Genomic DNA, 17,477 nt, shown 5'->3' with positions numbered 1-17,477 from the left:
ATGCTTAACATCAGGCAAAGACACAGAAATCAAGAATTCTGTGTCCCAGCCCACCCAATGGGCTCAGGCCATGGAAGAGCTCAAAAAGAATTTTGAAAATCAAGTTAGAGAGGTGGAGGAAAAACTGGGAAGAAAAATGAGAGGGATGAAAGAGAAGCATGAAAAGCAGATCAGCTCCCTGCTAAAGGAGAACCAAAAAAATGTTGAAGAAATTAACACCTTGAAAACTAGCCTAACTCAATTGGCAAAAGAGGTTCAAAAGGCCAATGAGGAGAAGAATGCTTTCAAAAACAGAATTAACCAAATGGAAAAGGAGATTCAAAAGCTCACTGAAGAAAATAGATCTTTCAAAACTGGAATGGTACAGATGGACGCTAAGGACTTTATGAGAAAGACAGATATCTCAGAACATACCGCACAGATTCGAAAAATGGAAGATAATGTGAAATATTTTATTGGAAAAACAACAGACCTGGAAAATAGAATCAGGAGAGACAATGCAAAAATTCTGGGACTACCTGAAAAACATGATCAAAAGAAGAGCCTAGACATCATCTTCCATGAAATTATCAAGGAAAACTGCCCTGAGATTCTAGAACCAGAGGGCAAAATAAATATTCAAGGAATCCACAGAACACCGCATGAAAGAGATCCAAAAAGAGAAATTCCTAGGAGCATTGTGGCCAAATTCCAGAATTCCCAGATGAAAGAGAAAATATTGCAAGCAGCTAGAAAGAAACAATTCAAGTATTGTGGAAATACAATCAGGATAACACAAGATCTAGCACCCTCTACATTAAGGGATCGAAGGGAATGGAATAGGATATTCCAGAAGTCAAAGGAACTAGGACTAAAACCAAGAATCACCTACCCAGCAATACTGAGTATAATACTTCAGGAGAAAAAATGGTCTTTCAATGAAATGGAGGATTTTCAGGTTTTCTTGATGAAAAGACCAGAGCTGAAAAGAAAATTTGACTTTCTAACACAAGAATGAAGAGAACCATGAAAAGGTGAACAGCAAAGAGAAGTCATAAGGGACTTACTAAAGTTGAACTGTTTACATTCCTACATGGAAAGACAATATTTGTAACTCTTGAAACATTTCAGTATCTGGGTACTGGGTGGGAGTACACACACACACATGCACACACGCACACATACATAGAGACAGAGTGCACAGAGTGAATTGAAGAGGATGGGATCATATCTTAAAAAAAAAATGAAATCAAGCAATGAGAGAGAAATATTGGGAGGAGAAAGGGAGAAATTGAATGGGGCAAATTATCTCTCATAAAAGAGGCAAGCAAAAGACTTATTAGTGGAGGGATAAAGAGGGGAGGCAAGAGAAAAACATGAGGTCTATCCCATCACATTCCACTAAAGGAAAGAATAAAATGCACACTCATTTTGATAGGAAAACCTATCTCATAATACAGGAGAGTGGGGGACAGGGGCACAAGCAGGGTGGGGGGGAGGATGGAGGGGCGGGCATGGGGAGAAGAATGCAATCCGAGGTCGACACTTATGGGGAGGGAAAGGATCATAAGAGAATAGAAGTAATGGGGGACAGGATAGGATGGAGGGAAATATAGTTAGTCCTATACAACACAACTAGTATGGAAATCATTTGCAAAACTACACAGATTTGGCCTATATTGAATTGCTTGTCTTTCAAGGGGAAGGGGTGGGGAGGGAGGGAGCTAAAGAAGTTGAAACTCAAAGTGTTAGGATCAAATGTAATGTTCTTACCACTGGGAAATAAGAAATACAGGTTAAGGGGTCAAGAAAGCTATCTGGCCCTACAGGACAAAAGAGAAGATGGAGACAAGGGCAGAGAGGGAGGATAGAAGAGAGAGTAGATTGGTCACAGGGGCAATTAGAATGCTTGGGTTTGGGGGGGAGGGGATAAAAGGGGAGAAAATTTGTAACCCAAAATTTTGTAAAAATAAATGTTAAAAGCTAAAAAAAAAAAAAAAACAATGGTAGAGAAAAAATAGGTAAAGAAATGAGCATGGGGAAGAAAAATATGAAAAGAAGTACAAAAATATGAAAGAAAGTAACACCTTAAAAGCAGAATTGAACAAATGGAAAAATAGGTACACAGCTTCACTGATTAAAATATTCCTTAAAAAGAAGAATTTGCCAAATGGAAATGGAAGTACGAAAGTCCATTGATGAAAATAATTCCTTTAAAACCGTATTAGGCAAATGGAAGCCAATGACTCAAAGAGATATCAAGAAACAAGAAAGTAGAACAAAAAGAATGGAACAAAGAAAAAATATGAAATTTTCCCTCAAAAACAACTGATCATGAAAACTGATTAAGGTTTCTGAATTATTACACTGCCTCAAAGCCATCATCAAAGACACTAGATATCATGTACCAAGAAATTATAAAAGAAAATTACCCTCAAATATCCTAGAACCATCAGGTAAAGTAGACATTGAAAGAATCTACCAATGACCCCCTGAAAGAGATCTCAAAATATTATACCAAATTCCATCTCCCAGATCAAAGAGAGAATTCTATAAGCAGCCATAAAAAGATAGTTCAAATACCTTGGAACCATAGTGAAGATGACATGAGATGTAGCAGTGTCCATGTTAAATGAATGAATGACTTGAAATATGATATTCTGGAAGGCAAAGAAATTCAGATCACAACTATAAGCACTCTACATAGAAAAAAATTGAATATAGTGCTTAAAGAGGAAAATTGATATTTAATAAACCAGAGTTTAAAAATTCCCAATGAAAAGATCACAGCTGAACAGAAAATTTGACATTCAAATCAGAAGACTTGATAAGTAAGATATTTTATATTCTCACGTGGTAAGATGATACATACAACTTCTTTGTTTTAATAGCATTTTATTTTTCCCCAGTTACATGTCAAGAAAACTATTGGCATTCATTTTTACAAGATTTTGAGTTTCAAATTTTTGCCTCCCTCTTTCCCCCTCCCACTTCTGAAAATTGTAGGCAGTTTGATTTAGTTTAGATATGTACTATTACATAAAAAATATTTCCTTGTTGGTCACAGTTGTGAAAGAAGAAACATCATAAAAACATGAGAAAAAATAAACAAGTGAAAGAAATGTGCTTCAATCTGTAATCAGAGTTCATCATTTCTTTAAATGGATATGGACAGCATTTTCCTTAATGAGTCCTTTATACTTAGATCATTCTTTGTGCTGCTGAGAAGAGTTGAGTCATTCATAGCTAATCATCATACAGTATTGTTGATATTATGTGCAAGGTTTTCCTGGTTCTATTCATTTCACTTTGCATCAGTTTGTACAAGTCTTTCCAGGATTTTCTGAAATCTGTCTGTTCATCATTTCTTATTGCACAATAGAATTGTTACATTCATATACTACAGCTTATTCAGTCATTCCCCAGTTGATGGGCATCCCCTTAATTTCAAATATTTGGCCACTATGAAATGGGCTGCTATAAATGGTTTGCACATGTAGGTCATTTTCCCTTTTATATGATTTCTTTGGAATATAGATCTAGCAGTGGTATTGCTGGGCCAGTGTGTATACACAGTTTTGTTGCCCTTTGGGCATAGTTACAAATGGTTCTCCAGAATGGTTAGATCCATTCACAACTCTAACAATAGTACCTCAGTGTCCCAATTTTCTCATACCCTCTCAAGTATTTATCATTTTCCTTTTTTGTCATATTATCCAGTCTGATAAGTGTGAGGTGGTATCTTAGAGTTGTTTTCATTTGCATTTCTTTAATCAAAAGTGATTTAGAGCACTTCATATTCCTATAGATAGTTTTGATTTCTTCATCTGAAAACTGCCTTCTTATACCCTTTGACCATTTATCAGTTGGGGAATAGCTTGTGTTCTCATAAATTTGACTCACTTTTCTCTGTGTTTTAGAAATGGGGGCTTTATCAGAGACACTTGCTGTTAAGATTGTTTCCCAGTTTTCTGTTTCCCTTCTAATCTTGATTACATTGGTTTTGTTTGTACAGAAGCTTTTTAAATTTAATGTAATCAGATCTATTTTGTATTTGTAATGCTCTCTATCTCTTCCTTGGTCATGAATTCTTTCCCTCTCCATAGATCTGAAAGGTAGACTATTTCTTGTTCCTCTAATTTGTTTATGGCATCACCCTTTATGTGTAAATCATGCACCCATTTTGACCTTATCATAATACACACTATGATATACTAGTGTATACCTAGTTTGTGTCCTATTGCTTTCCAGTTTTCCCACCAGTTTTTGTCAAATAGTGAGTTCTTATCCCCAAAGCTGGGGTCTTTGGGTTAATGAAACACTAGAGTACTGTGCTTATTGATGACTTTATCTTCTGTATTTAATCTATCCCACTGCTTTACCACTCTATTTCTTAGCCAGTACCAAGTAGTTCTGATTATTACTACTTTACAATATAGACTGAGATCTGGTATTGCTAGGCCACCTTTCTTTGAATTTTTTAAATTAATTTCCATGATATTCTTGATCTTTTGTTCTTCCAGATGAATTTTTGCCAGGCCTAGAGGCCTGTGTGGGCTACCCGAGTCTTCTTACCTCACCTCCGAGGTCTTCGGTTGGCCAAAACCGGATGCTCATATGAGAGAAAGGACGTTCCAGAGTCGAACAAGGGTTGAGCTTTATTTCAGGGTCTAGGTTACAAGTGCAGGGGAGTCTTCCTTAGGAGGAAGAGGGGGAGATTTCCTAAGGAGGCTAAGATCTTAAGGGATTGGAAGTAGAAGTACAAGCGGGGAGAGAGGAGGAGGGGAGAGAGAAGAGAAGAGAAGCGGAGCCTACTGTCCTCTTGGCTCCTCACGTGCTAAGAGAGCCTTCAGGCTTCCTCAATCCTACTTAACCTTCAGCCGCATAGTTTGCATCTGAATACCGTGCTATTAGGTAACTAGGTGTGCCCAGATCCGGGACCATCTTGAGGGCGGGGAGATCTCTCTCCCATCACGTTTCTCACGGGAAGAGGCGGAATTACTCGAGATAGCTCGGTTCACCTCGATTCCCTGCCGTTTCCTGGGGGGGTCTCGTGAGAGCTCTAAGATTTAGAAGCTCGCACCTTTACCCGCCCGAGACTGTCCACACGGAATTGAGCTTCCAATCCCAACAAATTTTGTTATTTTTTCCTAGCTCTACAAAATATTTTTGGTAGTTTGATTGAATAGGCACTGAATAGGTAAATTAGTTTAGGGAGAATTGTTATTTTTATTATATTGGCTCAGCCTACTATAACGTTGATGAAGGTTAATAGTGGGTGGGGGAAAGAGTTAAAGATTTTCCTCACCCAATAATAGGCCTCAACATTTTTTGTTAATTTCTATTGAGGTACTAGGTGAGAGAGTCATGCCCTTCTGCTCTGAAAAGTGTAGCTGCTAAGGAACCCCCATGGCTTTGAAAACCCAGATGTTGATGCTTCTCTCTCTGGTAACTATGTATGTATGTAATGGTCAGACAGTTGCATCTGTCAGCTCACCTGTGAAATATGTATTGCTTACGGTAAGACAGTCGGAAGCCCTGTCTGTTGGTCTTTATATTCCTGCTTGCTTTTCTCTGTTGATACATGTGTTTGATTAAAGTGATTGTTGACCCCTCAAAAGCTGTTTTTGTTTTAGAAAAACAGATCTAAGAACCTCTACAGAAGGACCTCCTGTGTATACCAGGGTCCTTACTGTTACACTCACCCATGAGCAATAAGCATTTTTCCAGTTGTTTAGATTTGACTTTATTTGTGTGAAAAGTGTTTTATAATTGTGTTCATATAGTTCCTGAGTTTGTCTTGGCAGATAGACTTCTAAATATTTTATATTGTTTATAGTTATCTTAAATGAAATTTTTCTTTCTACCTCTTGTGCTGGGTCAAACATGTAATTTCTAAGATCACTATTAGGGTTGTTAAAAAGAGTTTCCACAGATAAAAGGCATGAGTATAAGTCAATTATACAGGAATGATCTAAATAAAATGGATGTGTGAAAAAGAATAGTACACTCATAAAAGGGGGAAGGGAGAGGAAGAATGAGGAAAATTATCTCACATAAAAGAGGTATGGAAGAAAGAACTTTTATAATGAGGGAGAAAGATAGGGAGGGGGTAGGAAATCCTTTCATCTCACTCTTATTTAAATTTGTTCAGAAAGGGGAAATTTTATATATATATATATACATATATATGTATGTGTGTGTGTGTATACATATATATATTTGTGTATATGTATATACATACATATACATATATATATTTGTGTATATGTATATACATACATATAGAAAAAGACATAGACATGCACAGAGTCAACTGGTAATAGAAATCTGTTTTACAATTCTGGGAAGTAGGAGGGAAAGATTACAAAATAAGAAAGGGGGATGATAAAACAGCCATTAAAGGAGGCACAGGATAAAAAGAGGAGAAAAAGAAGGAAATAGGATAGAAGGAAATGCATAGTTAGTAGTCATAATTTCAAATGGGAATGAGATGATATATAAAGGATGCTGACAGAAAAATGGACTAGAAACCAGAATCCAATTATCTGTTGCATACAAGAAATACACTTGAAAAAGAGAGACACAGAGTTAAGACAGGTAGGGAGAGCTGGAGCAGCACCTATTGTACTTAGGTAAAGTAAAAAAGTCAGAGGTAGCAATCATGATTTCAGATAAAGCCAAAGCAAAAACAGATCCTCTTAAAAGATATATACAGGGGAACTACATCTTGTTAAAAAAGCACCATAGAAATTAAGTAATAGTAATACTAAATATGTATGTATTAACTAGCATAGCACACAAAATTTTAAAGGAAAAGTTAAATGAATTACAGAAGGAAATATACGGTAACAGCATACTAGTAAGGGACCTCCACTTTTCCCTCTAATAGCAAGATAAATCTCATTTAAAAAGACGAAAGTTAAGAAGATGAATATAATCTTAGAAAAGTTAGATATGACAGACCTCTGGAGAAATTTGAATGGGAATAGAAAGGAGTATACTATTTTATCAGTTCTACAAGCTGTTTTTAGAAATGAAAAAGACCAGTGTTTAAGGATATAAAACCTCAAAAACAAATGAAGAAAAACATAAATATTAAATGCACCCTCTTCAGACAATAATGCAATAAAATGTATTCAATAAAATGTCATGGAATCATAGATTAAAAAATTAAACTAAATCATTTAATCCTAAAGAATGAGTGGACCAAAGAACAAATCATAGAAAAATAACAAAAAGTTTCATTAAAAAGAATGGCAATGAGAAATAAAAAAAAAATTATAGGATGTAGGCCAAGCAGTATTTAGGGGAAATTTACATCTCAAAATAGAACAAGAAGAGATCAATGAATAAGGCATTTAACTTTTAAAAAAAAAACTAGAAAGAGAATAAATTAAAAATCTCCAATTGAACACCATGTTGGAAATCTTGAAACTCAAAGGAGAGATTAATATAATTGAAAGTAAGAAAACCATGGAACTAATAAATAAAACTAGGAGTTTGTTTTATGAAAAAAACAATAAAATAATTAAATCATTGGTTAATTTGAATTAAAAAGAGAGTGAAGAAAACCAAATTACCAGTATCAAAAATGAAAAGGGTGAATTCACCACCAAGGAAGTGGAAATTAAAGCAATTATCAGGAGCTATTTTGCAATTATATGCCAACAAATCTGACAAACTGACTGAAATGGATAGATATTTACAAAAAAAATTCATCTGGAAGAACAAAAGATCCAGAATATCAAGGTAATTAATGAGAAGTATCACTAGGGAAGGTAGTAGCCCACATCAGATCTCAAATTATATTATAAAGCACAATCATTAAAACCACTTAGTATTGGATAAGAAATAGAGGGGTAGATCAGTGGAATAGGGTAAGTAGGTACTCAAAACAAAGTAGTCAATGATTATAGCAATCTATTGTTTTTCTAAACCCAAGGACCACATCTTCTGGGATAAGGACTCACTATTTGACAACAACTGCTGGCAAAACTGGATGATAGTATGGCAGAAACTGGGCACAGACCAATGCTTGACACTGTATGCCAGAATAAAGTTCAAATGGGTATGAGATATAGGTATAAAGGTGATACTATAAACAAATTATGAGAGCAAGGAATAGTTTATTCTTCATATTTATGGAGTAGAGAGAAATTTATGACCAAACAAGAGATAGGGAACATTATGAAATGCAAAATGGATAATGATGATTACATCAAATTGAAATTTTTTGCACAAACAAAGCCAATGCAACCAAGATTAGGAGGGAAGCAGAAAACTGGGAAAGAATTTTAACAAATAGTGTCTTTGATAAAGGCCTCATTTATAAAATTTGTAGAGAATTGAGTCCGGCAGTTAGGTGGTGCAGTGGATAGAGCACTAGTGCAGGAGTCAGGAGGACCTGAGTTCAAATCTCACCTCAGATATTTGACACTCACTAGCTGTGTGACCTTGGGCAAGTCACTTAACCCCAATTGCCTCATCCTGGGTCATCTCCAGTCATCCTCATGAATACCTGGTCACTGGATTCAGATGGCTCTGGAGGAGAAGTGAGGCTGGTGACCTGCATAGCTGTCCCCTCACTCAAAACAAAGTCAAGTGCAAGTCATGTCATTATTTCTCTGTTGGCATGGTCTTCTTCAGGCATGGTCATCTTCAGCAACAGAGGACGGACACACACATACACACACACACACACACACACACACACACACACACACACACACACACTGTCCAGAGTAACAGAAGAGTAAGTAGAATACTTAATTTTTTTTAAAAAGTCCATTGAGTCAGATTAGAAAATAATGAATTAATTTAATTAGACTTGTGGTCACAAAACAGTGGTTTTCATTTCAATTCTACTATTTGCAAAGGGGGCCATAGTATATAGAAGAAAAAGTTTTGTCTGTAGAGTTAAAGGAGTGGAATTGAACTCCAACTCTGATACTTTCTGTATATGAGTGTTATCTGAACCCTGTTTTCTGATAAACTGTTATCAAGTTCTTGATTCTTGTATTTATCAAACACTAGAATATTGTATGTTTTCTTCTGGGGCTTACTTATCTAATGAAAATAATATACTTATCAAAGGAATCAATGGAGTTACAAAGACAAAACTAAAACAGGTCCAGAGTCCAAGTGCTTACATTGTACTAAGGAGATAAAACTCAAAGAAAGATAAATAAATAAATGCTCATTTGAGGAGTGAGAGAGAATTAAGAAGCAAAGACTATAGATTAGGGAAATTTTCAAAAAGACTGTGACGTGTAAGCTGATATTTGAATGAAAATAAAGAATCTGAAAAATAGCTATGAGAGGTTCATTTCCTAAAATGGAAAACAACCTTTACACATGCATTGACATGGGCTATGGAATATTGAGTATAAGGAATAGTATGAAATACACTTGAAAAAGAATATTAGAGCCAGATGATGAAGGGCCTTAAATCTTAGTGGTTTTGTTATTTTGTTACTGTCTTTCAATGTCACTGTAGTATTTTTTAATGAAAGAACGAGGTGATCGAATTGGCTTGGGAAAACTTTTTGTTGACTGTCTGAAGTATGGTTTTGGAGAAAGAAAAAATAAAAATTGGCTTTACCAATGAGGTTATTACAATTGTCCACACGTGCATGATAAAGGACAAGATTTGGATAGATGGAGGGGAGGGATAATCATGCATTCCAAGTTAGCCAGAAAACGTGTGCAATATATCTGTTGGTGACAACTATATCATTTTGTTGTGAATACAGAAGGATAGTGTTGGGGAGTAAAAATAGGAGTCCTGTTAGTTTTAGCTGCTGTAATAATTGAAAATGAAGATGTGTTTTTTATTGCTGTCCTCCAAAGTTGGACACGTACCAAGTCTCAATTATTCTTCACCCACCAATGCTCTCATTCGTTCCTTTTGTCCAAAAATATTCACTCCATATGCTTTCAGGACTTTCTTCAGAAATACTCAACAGTCTGAGCAGGATACAGAACACCAATAACAGATATGATTATTCAACCATTCCTGGTCATCTTTGAAAGACTGCTGGCAAAGGCAAAGTGCTACAGGATAGGATATGGACAATTTTCCAGCCTCAATATACAAAGAGTTAAAAGGTGATAACTCACAGTATAGACTAATGAACTTGACCTCAATTCTTGGCAAAATACTGAAACAAATTACTAAAGAAATAATGTGAGAATTCTTTGAAGGAGTGGTGACTAATAGGAACTAGAAATAAGCATACTAACACAATTTGGGTTTTTACAGGTTTACTTGAGTAGGAAAATTCTGTAGATATTGTAATGGATTCCAATAAGGCATTTAATAAGATATCTCATAATATGTTTAGAGACAAGATGGAGAAATGTTGACTACACATGCAGATGGGGATTTCAGAACTGATCAACCAGAACCAAAATTTCTTAATTAAAGGTGTGGTAGGGGCAATGTCATTACTTCTACCTTGCACAATTTAGAGTAGGTCTTCCCACCTAAAACATTATTGAAACCTTCCCTGCAACTTGACTGGCTCAGAGGACTAAAAGTTCAAGTTGTTGATATCATTTTTTGGTCACCTAAATACAAAATATCCACATGAAGTTCTATATGTTCTCTGATGTTTAGCTGGCAGATCAAGATGAATAACCCGAAGATAGGGGAGCTTCATTCAGCTGAATCAGTTCAGGATATCATCAGTCTGTTTCCTTCATGAATGCCCTCCTACTATAGCTAAGAAATTCTCCTTCATAAACTTCCCAGTGATCTACAAATTTCTCATTTCATTCCAATGTCACACCTAAAGCCCCAGAGGAATAATCTGAGTTAGGTCAAGATCAGAACAGTCTGGAAATATGATAGTCTGGAAAGTGCTTTATGTTGAAATATCAAATCACTATCTTCTATATCATTTTTACATTAATAATATTTTTAAATCGATAATAAAGGTATAGATGATTTGTTTATTCAATTTGAATGCTGTACAAAACTGAGGAGGTAGTCCATGATCTCAAGCAGCTAACACTCTAGTGAATGAAAATAAGACATAAAGGAAACCAGTAACTAGGAAGGACTATTTTGGTTCAGGAGATCACAAGTATGCTGAGGGGAGTCATAAGATTTTGTCAAAAAGTTGACACAGTCTATATAGTAATGGTAATATAGATTTGCTTACTGTTCCCAGAGCTAGAATAATTATACATACACTATTTGAGAGGGTTATTATTAAGAAAATATTTTGTAAATATTAAGGTGCTATATAAATGAGTTACTATTATTATTTGAATTTCAAACCACCCCTAAAATCTCAACATGGTAATCCCGTATTTCCTGTTAGAATAATAAGAACTTTCATCTCTCCTTGAAATGAGGATCTTATAGTTTTAAAATTTCAGTAAATTTGATAAATACATTTAAAAGGAATTATCAGAATTATTGCATATAGCAATAATCAATCGATAACTATTTACTAAGTGCCTGCTATGTACCAGGCACTGTGCCAAGCACTGGGGTTATAAAAAGAGGCAAAAGACAATCTTTGCCCTCAATAAACTTACAAGCTAACAGAGGAGACAACATGGAAACATATGTGTATATGTGTATACACACACACACACACACACACACACACACACACAAAGCAAGCTATAGGCAGATTAAACCAAATAACAGAGAGGAGATATTAAAATTAAGAATGGTTGGGGGAGGTTTCCAGTAAAAAAAAAGGATTTTATTTAGAATTTAAAAGAAGACAGGGAAGTCAGTAGTCGGAGTGGAGAGAAAATGTTCCAGGTGACAATCAGAGAAAATAGGGGGGCAGAGAGATGGACTATATTGTTCATGAAACAGTCAGGAGGCCAGTGTCATTGAATCAAAGTGTATGTGTTACCTAGTAAAGTGTGAGAACACTGGAAAGGTAGGAGGAGGAAAAGGGTTTTGAATGAGGCAGCAGGAAGTCATTAGAGTTTATTGAGTGTGAATTGTTATGATCAAACATGTGATGTAGCTTATGACCAACCCTTTTCTTCATTAAAAAAAGATATTTGTCATTCTCTGATCCTACAATACCTCTTATACTTTCCATATTTTCCATATTTTCTTATATCACTGAGGAGCTCAGAGCAACCACATCGGCCAGTTCATTGAGTTTCAAGCATGAAGTCAATCTGGGAAAGGTGACTTGAACTTATCAACAGTTATCACCTCCTTAATTACCTTTAGTTTTAATTTTTTTTTCTAGCCCAAAGATAATTCTCTTTGGCAGAGAGAGTAGAAAAGAAATTGAAATTCAGTACGTCTATCTTCTGGCCATCATTTGTCATCATCCCATCAAGACCCAAAAAAATTTCTATCCCTTCTTTCATTCTCCTTTTCCAATAATACAGTTTTCAAAAAACACTTTTTTTTGTCCTTCGCATTCTTTGAGAGGTGCACTTGATTTTTATCTTTCCCAAGTCGGTTGTTAGTTTTAATGGACACTGTGTATCTATATACTTATCTTTCATTACCTGCCTTTCCCACCATCTTATGCATATATCTTCTATAAACCAAGTTGTTTATTACATTCATTATACATTCCCATTATTCTCTTTACTAGCTCCATTTTTTGCCCCTCATTGGAATAATTTCTATTTATTCTTCCAAATTTCATTTGTCCAAAGCTCTTTCATACAACTAGACTTCCACTAGTAGTCCATAGAATCCCATATTTTTTTTTCTGAATGATTCAAAATATTCTCTCTGAACATCTAGAGTTTTTGTCAGATTGCATTAAACTTTCTACTCTTTCAGTGCTATAAATTCTAAAATTGAGTGTACATTTCTGCAGCATTGTATATGGAAAGAGCATGTGCTTTTAGAGTCACAGCAATGAGTCAGATCCCTACTCTTCTGCTTACTATCTATGTGACAAAGCAATTCACTGATGTTCTGTGAATCTTGATATCCTTATCTGTAAAATAATGAGATTATGTGACATCTATTCTTCCTAAGCTTGAAGTCAATGGTACTATTATAACCCCAAATTTCTCTTCATTTTAATACAAGCAAATGGATCCTCTCCATGGTAAGGATCAGAATAAGCAATATAATTTCCCTTGAGTGGTCTATTCTAGTTTTTGAAGGATAAAATTATCATTAAGCCAAATCGAAGAAAAGTGTTTCTGCTTTCAGGGGAGAAAGACAGAGACAGGAAGAGACAACGTAAGAGAAGGAAATACCCCACAAGTATTTAGAAAATTGAAATTCTTTATTGTTACTGGCATAGCTGCCAAGTGTGTGATATTTACTGAACTTTTTTTTAAATCTACACATCTTTTCTCTTCCATTCACCATTTTCTGTCCTTTGATTTCACATATTTCCCCACCATTAAATATTTTCTTAATATACAATACTTGTTCTTGTTCATTTGTTTTAATCATGTCTGATTTTTCATGACCCTTTTGGGGGTTTTCTTGGCAAAGATAATGGAGTGATTTGCCATTTCCTTCTCTGCCTCATTTTACATATGAGGAAAGTGAGGAAACCAATCTTAAGTGATTTGCAGAGGGTCACACAGCTACTAAGTGCTCCAAACAAGATTTGGACTCAGGTTTTGCTGACTCTGGGCCCAGTACTCTATCGACTGTGTCATCTTGTTGCCCTCAAACAATGTTACTCTATTCCAATATTACCTGCTCTATATTTTTTAGATTTCATATTCAGTTCATTAATCTTCTTTTAAAATAACAATTCAGTGTATATTCTCAGATATGTAAATTGTCCTAAAAGGGTTTCTTTAGCTGAATTCCAGACAATTTGGAATGTTTTCTTATTATAGTTTTCTTTCACATAGCTCTTTTCTCTGATTTATTTTGCTCCAAACATTTTAAAGAGCATATTTATTACATCAAAACTTAGGTCTATATACTTAACTTATGTTACCTATCTTAGTTACAATTTCATTTTGTACTAATATTAAAATTATGTATCTAGAATTCTTTTTAATATTTGTTTATAGTTTATCAGTTCTTAAGCAAATGGTCAATTTTAAGGGTGCCATTTGGTGTTGAAAATATGCATATTCTGTATTTGTCCCATTAAGGAGTCATAATTCACTTTGATATGTTTCCAAAGAACTTGTTCATTTTTATATTTCCTTTTTTTTGCTTAACTTTGTTAAATTTGTCCAGATACAGGAAAGAAAAATCAGTCTCTTATAATTCTCTAACAAATGATGTGTTTTTGCAATTCTGTCAACTTTTATTTTGTAAATTTACATACTATGCTAATAAGGGAAGGATATTTAACATTGATCTTGTTTCATTGTCTTGTAGTTTCTTAGGTACAACAGAATTTCTCTATCTCTCTTAATAATATGACTTTTTCCTGCTTTTTTTTTAGTATGACTGAAACTCCTGCTTTAAAAAAAATTGTTCACCTGATGCATAGCAATTTTTTTTCTTCCTTCTAATTTTCTTTGGGTACCTGTATTTTTTAGCTGTGACTCTTTTATAAAAATAAATGTGTAGGACTTTTCTTAACTTTTCTCCTCTTTTATTTTGGATAGTTTTAATATAAATTTTGATTTTAGACATATTTTCCTCCATTTTATATATTTTATTTCAGAGGATACAAAGGGATAATTAAGGAGGGGGACAGTGGGAAAGATTAGAGAACTGAAAAATCCAAACCACTGGCAAACATAGGCCCAAGTTAACTATGTCTGCTATGGACAGCAACTGATGAGAGCCTACTTCTATCTGCACTGCATGGGTAGCTGAACTTAACCTGCCACCCTCCTCTATCTCTCATGCTACTGGCTTTTCAGCTGTGACAGTGATACCTCTTTGAAATTTCTTGATTGGCCTAGCTCCTACTGAGTATATGTGTGTCTGTTTAATTCCTTCCAGGACTATACTCTCAGCCCCAGGACATCTCTGTTTGGCAGTTGTCTCAGTTGACAGCTAGGTAAGACCTGAGCCACTATGAATTGTATTAATGAGCCACAATGTAAAAAGTATAAGATGGAAGGTTTCTGTTCTGGGAAATGTTTTAGCACAGTAAAGAAGACAGGACAACTGAACTGTGGGGATGGCTCATCAGCAGCTCCTGCCAATAACTTTGATGAAGGCACCAGGCACTCTTCTATGCTGGGATAGCCTGCAGCCAGCTCATAAAAATTGGGAGAAGTAAGGTTCTTGGCTGGAGTTCTGATGTGATCCACTGCCCTATTGCTACCAGATATGTATGTTTTTGAAGAAGAGAGAGAAGGCAGGGGAAATCTGTTTCCCACAGCTTACAATCAGTCTATGGAGCCCGAGATGGTATACCTTGTATTGTTTACATAATCCCTAGAGAAATCTTATGTGTCAATTTCTGTGTCAAGTTGGGTGCTGTTCTGGGTTCAGGGAATAGTGAAGTGCTAAATGATGATGATTTTGTGCCACAAGGCTGATAGTATCAGCTTTCTTGGCAAGGCTTTAGTATCATTATAACCTCAGAGGATATAACAGTGACCAAGAGAAATTGTGGGGTGTTGAAAAAATATTTTAAAATATTTTTAGGAAAATACAGGTACCATAACCTGGATTTTTTAAAAATATCTGGTTAATTAACTTTGTTTTTTATTTGGCCCAAGGAAGTCTCTTTTGGCTTTTGGTAAGTGTAAGATAAAAATACATTAGATTCAGAAACTGAGAAGTCTAGAGGAAAATGGAATCTGATAACTAAAAGGATGAACACAATTGATTTTTTTTTTTTGTGGATTTGTGGTCTCATCTTGAAGATGCACTCCAATTACTGCATAGGATGCATACAGCTAGTCATTTACATTCATCTCACTCATATATTTCATATTTCCACTTACTACCATAGGGTCTGGCACTATTATATGTAGATTAAAATGCACGCTGATTGCTTCATTGAATGATTTAACCTTTGCCACTGTTGCCCATGCCCTCCCATAAATTCACCACAAATCACCCACCCAACATGGTAGGAGTCTTCCTTTGCATTTCTTGACAGTTTATGGATACCAATGGGAAACTCCAGGTGGCACAGTCAGGAAGAAATGATTCAAATTCAGCTTAAGCCACTTTTTTTACATTTAATTTTCATTTTTTCTCACTTACATGTAAACAAAAACATTGTTTTCTCCTTACCTCCTTCCCCTTCCCCTTTCTTTAAAAAGACAAATAATTTGATATAAATTATACATGTGCAGACATGCAAAACATTTCCATATTAGCCATGTTGCAAAAAAGAATGCAGAACAAAATAAATAAGATGAAGGAAGGAAGGAAGGAAGGAAGGAAGGAAGGAAGGAAGGAAGGAAGGAAGGAAGGAAGGAAGGAAGGAAGGGAGGAAGGAAGGAAAGACAAAAAGTATGCTTCCATCTGCATTCAGACCTCTTTCTTTGGAGGTAAATAACAATTTTCATCATCAGTACTTGAGAATGGTCTTAGCTCATTGCATTGTTGAGAAGAGTTAAGTTATTCACAGTTGATCATCATGCAATACTGCTATTACTGTGTACCATGTTTTCCTGGTTTTGCTCATTTCACTTTTTATCAGTTCATGTAATCTTCCCACAGTTTTCTGAAAGCATCCTGGTCATCATTTCTTATAGTACAATAATATTCCATCACAATCATATAGTACAATTTGTTTGGCCATTTCCCAGTTTGTAGCCATGCCCTCAGCTTCCAATTCTTTGCCACCAGAAAAAAGAGCTGCTATAAATATTTTGTACACACCCACATGTGTGCCTTTTTTTTTCTTCTTTGATTCCTTTGGGGTACACACCTAGTCAGCTTAAGACACATAATTTGTGTGACTGGCAAATCATTTAACCACTGTTTACCTCAGTTTTCTTCATTGTAAAATGGAAATAAGAAGAAGAGCTACCTCTTAGGTTCATGTGGGGATCAAATGAGATAATACTTGTGAGGCATTTAGCACTGTGCCTTGAAAGATGTTATGTAAATGTTTATTCCCTTCCTCATTCCCTCCTATTCCTATTCTTATCCCTTCTCCTCTGTAGAAAACATGATTTTCAAAACAGTCATTTTCAAATTAAGAATTTTTAAAATATCATGGCAATTTTTCTTAAGTATGAAAATATCTTTTACTTCCTTTCTTTGGGGGAAAGTATTCAGTTTTGTGTTCCTCTCATTTAGAAGCATGTCACAGAGTACATGTTTGTGTTCAGTCATTCTATGCACTACCTTCATTAACCTGTAGACTTTCTCAGATTCCAAGAACATCAGGAAAACAAGGTGAAAGACTTCCTCAAGAGTCAAACTTTTAGTGACTTGATGAGTGAAAGATGTTCACCAAAAATGAAAGCAATTCTACCAGTTTGATCATTATTTCCCCATTACTCAAATGCTTTTTATTTAAAAATATTTGACTTTATATTTTTTCAATAATTTTGCTATAGTTCTTCACAAATGCTATAAAAATATTTTCCCCAGAATTTTTCTGAGATTAAAAAGAGTATGGCAGGTGAGGGCTTTTGGTTTT

This window comes from Notamacropus eugenii, chromosome 2, assembly GCF_028372415.1.
Source record: "Notamacropus eugenii isolate mMacEug1 chromosome 2, mMacEug1.pri_v2, whole genome shotgun sequence".
NCBI classification, from domain to species: Eukaryota; Metazoa; Chordata; class Mammalia; order Diprotodontia; family Macropodidae; genus Notamacropus; species Notamacropus eugenii.
This window is presented reverse-complemented; position numbering follows the sequence as displayed.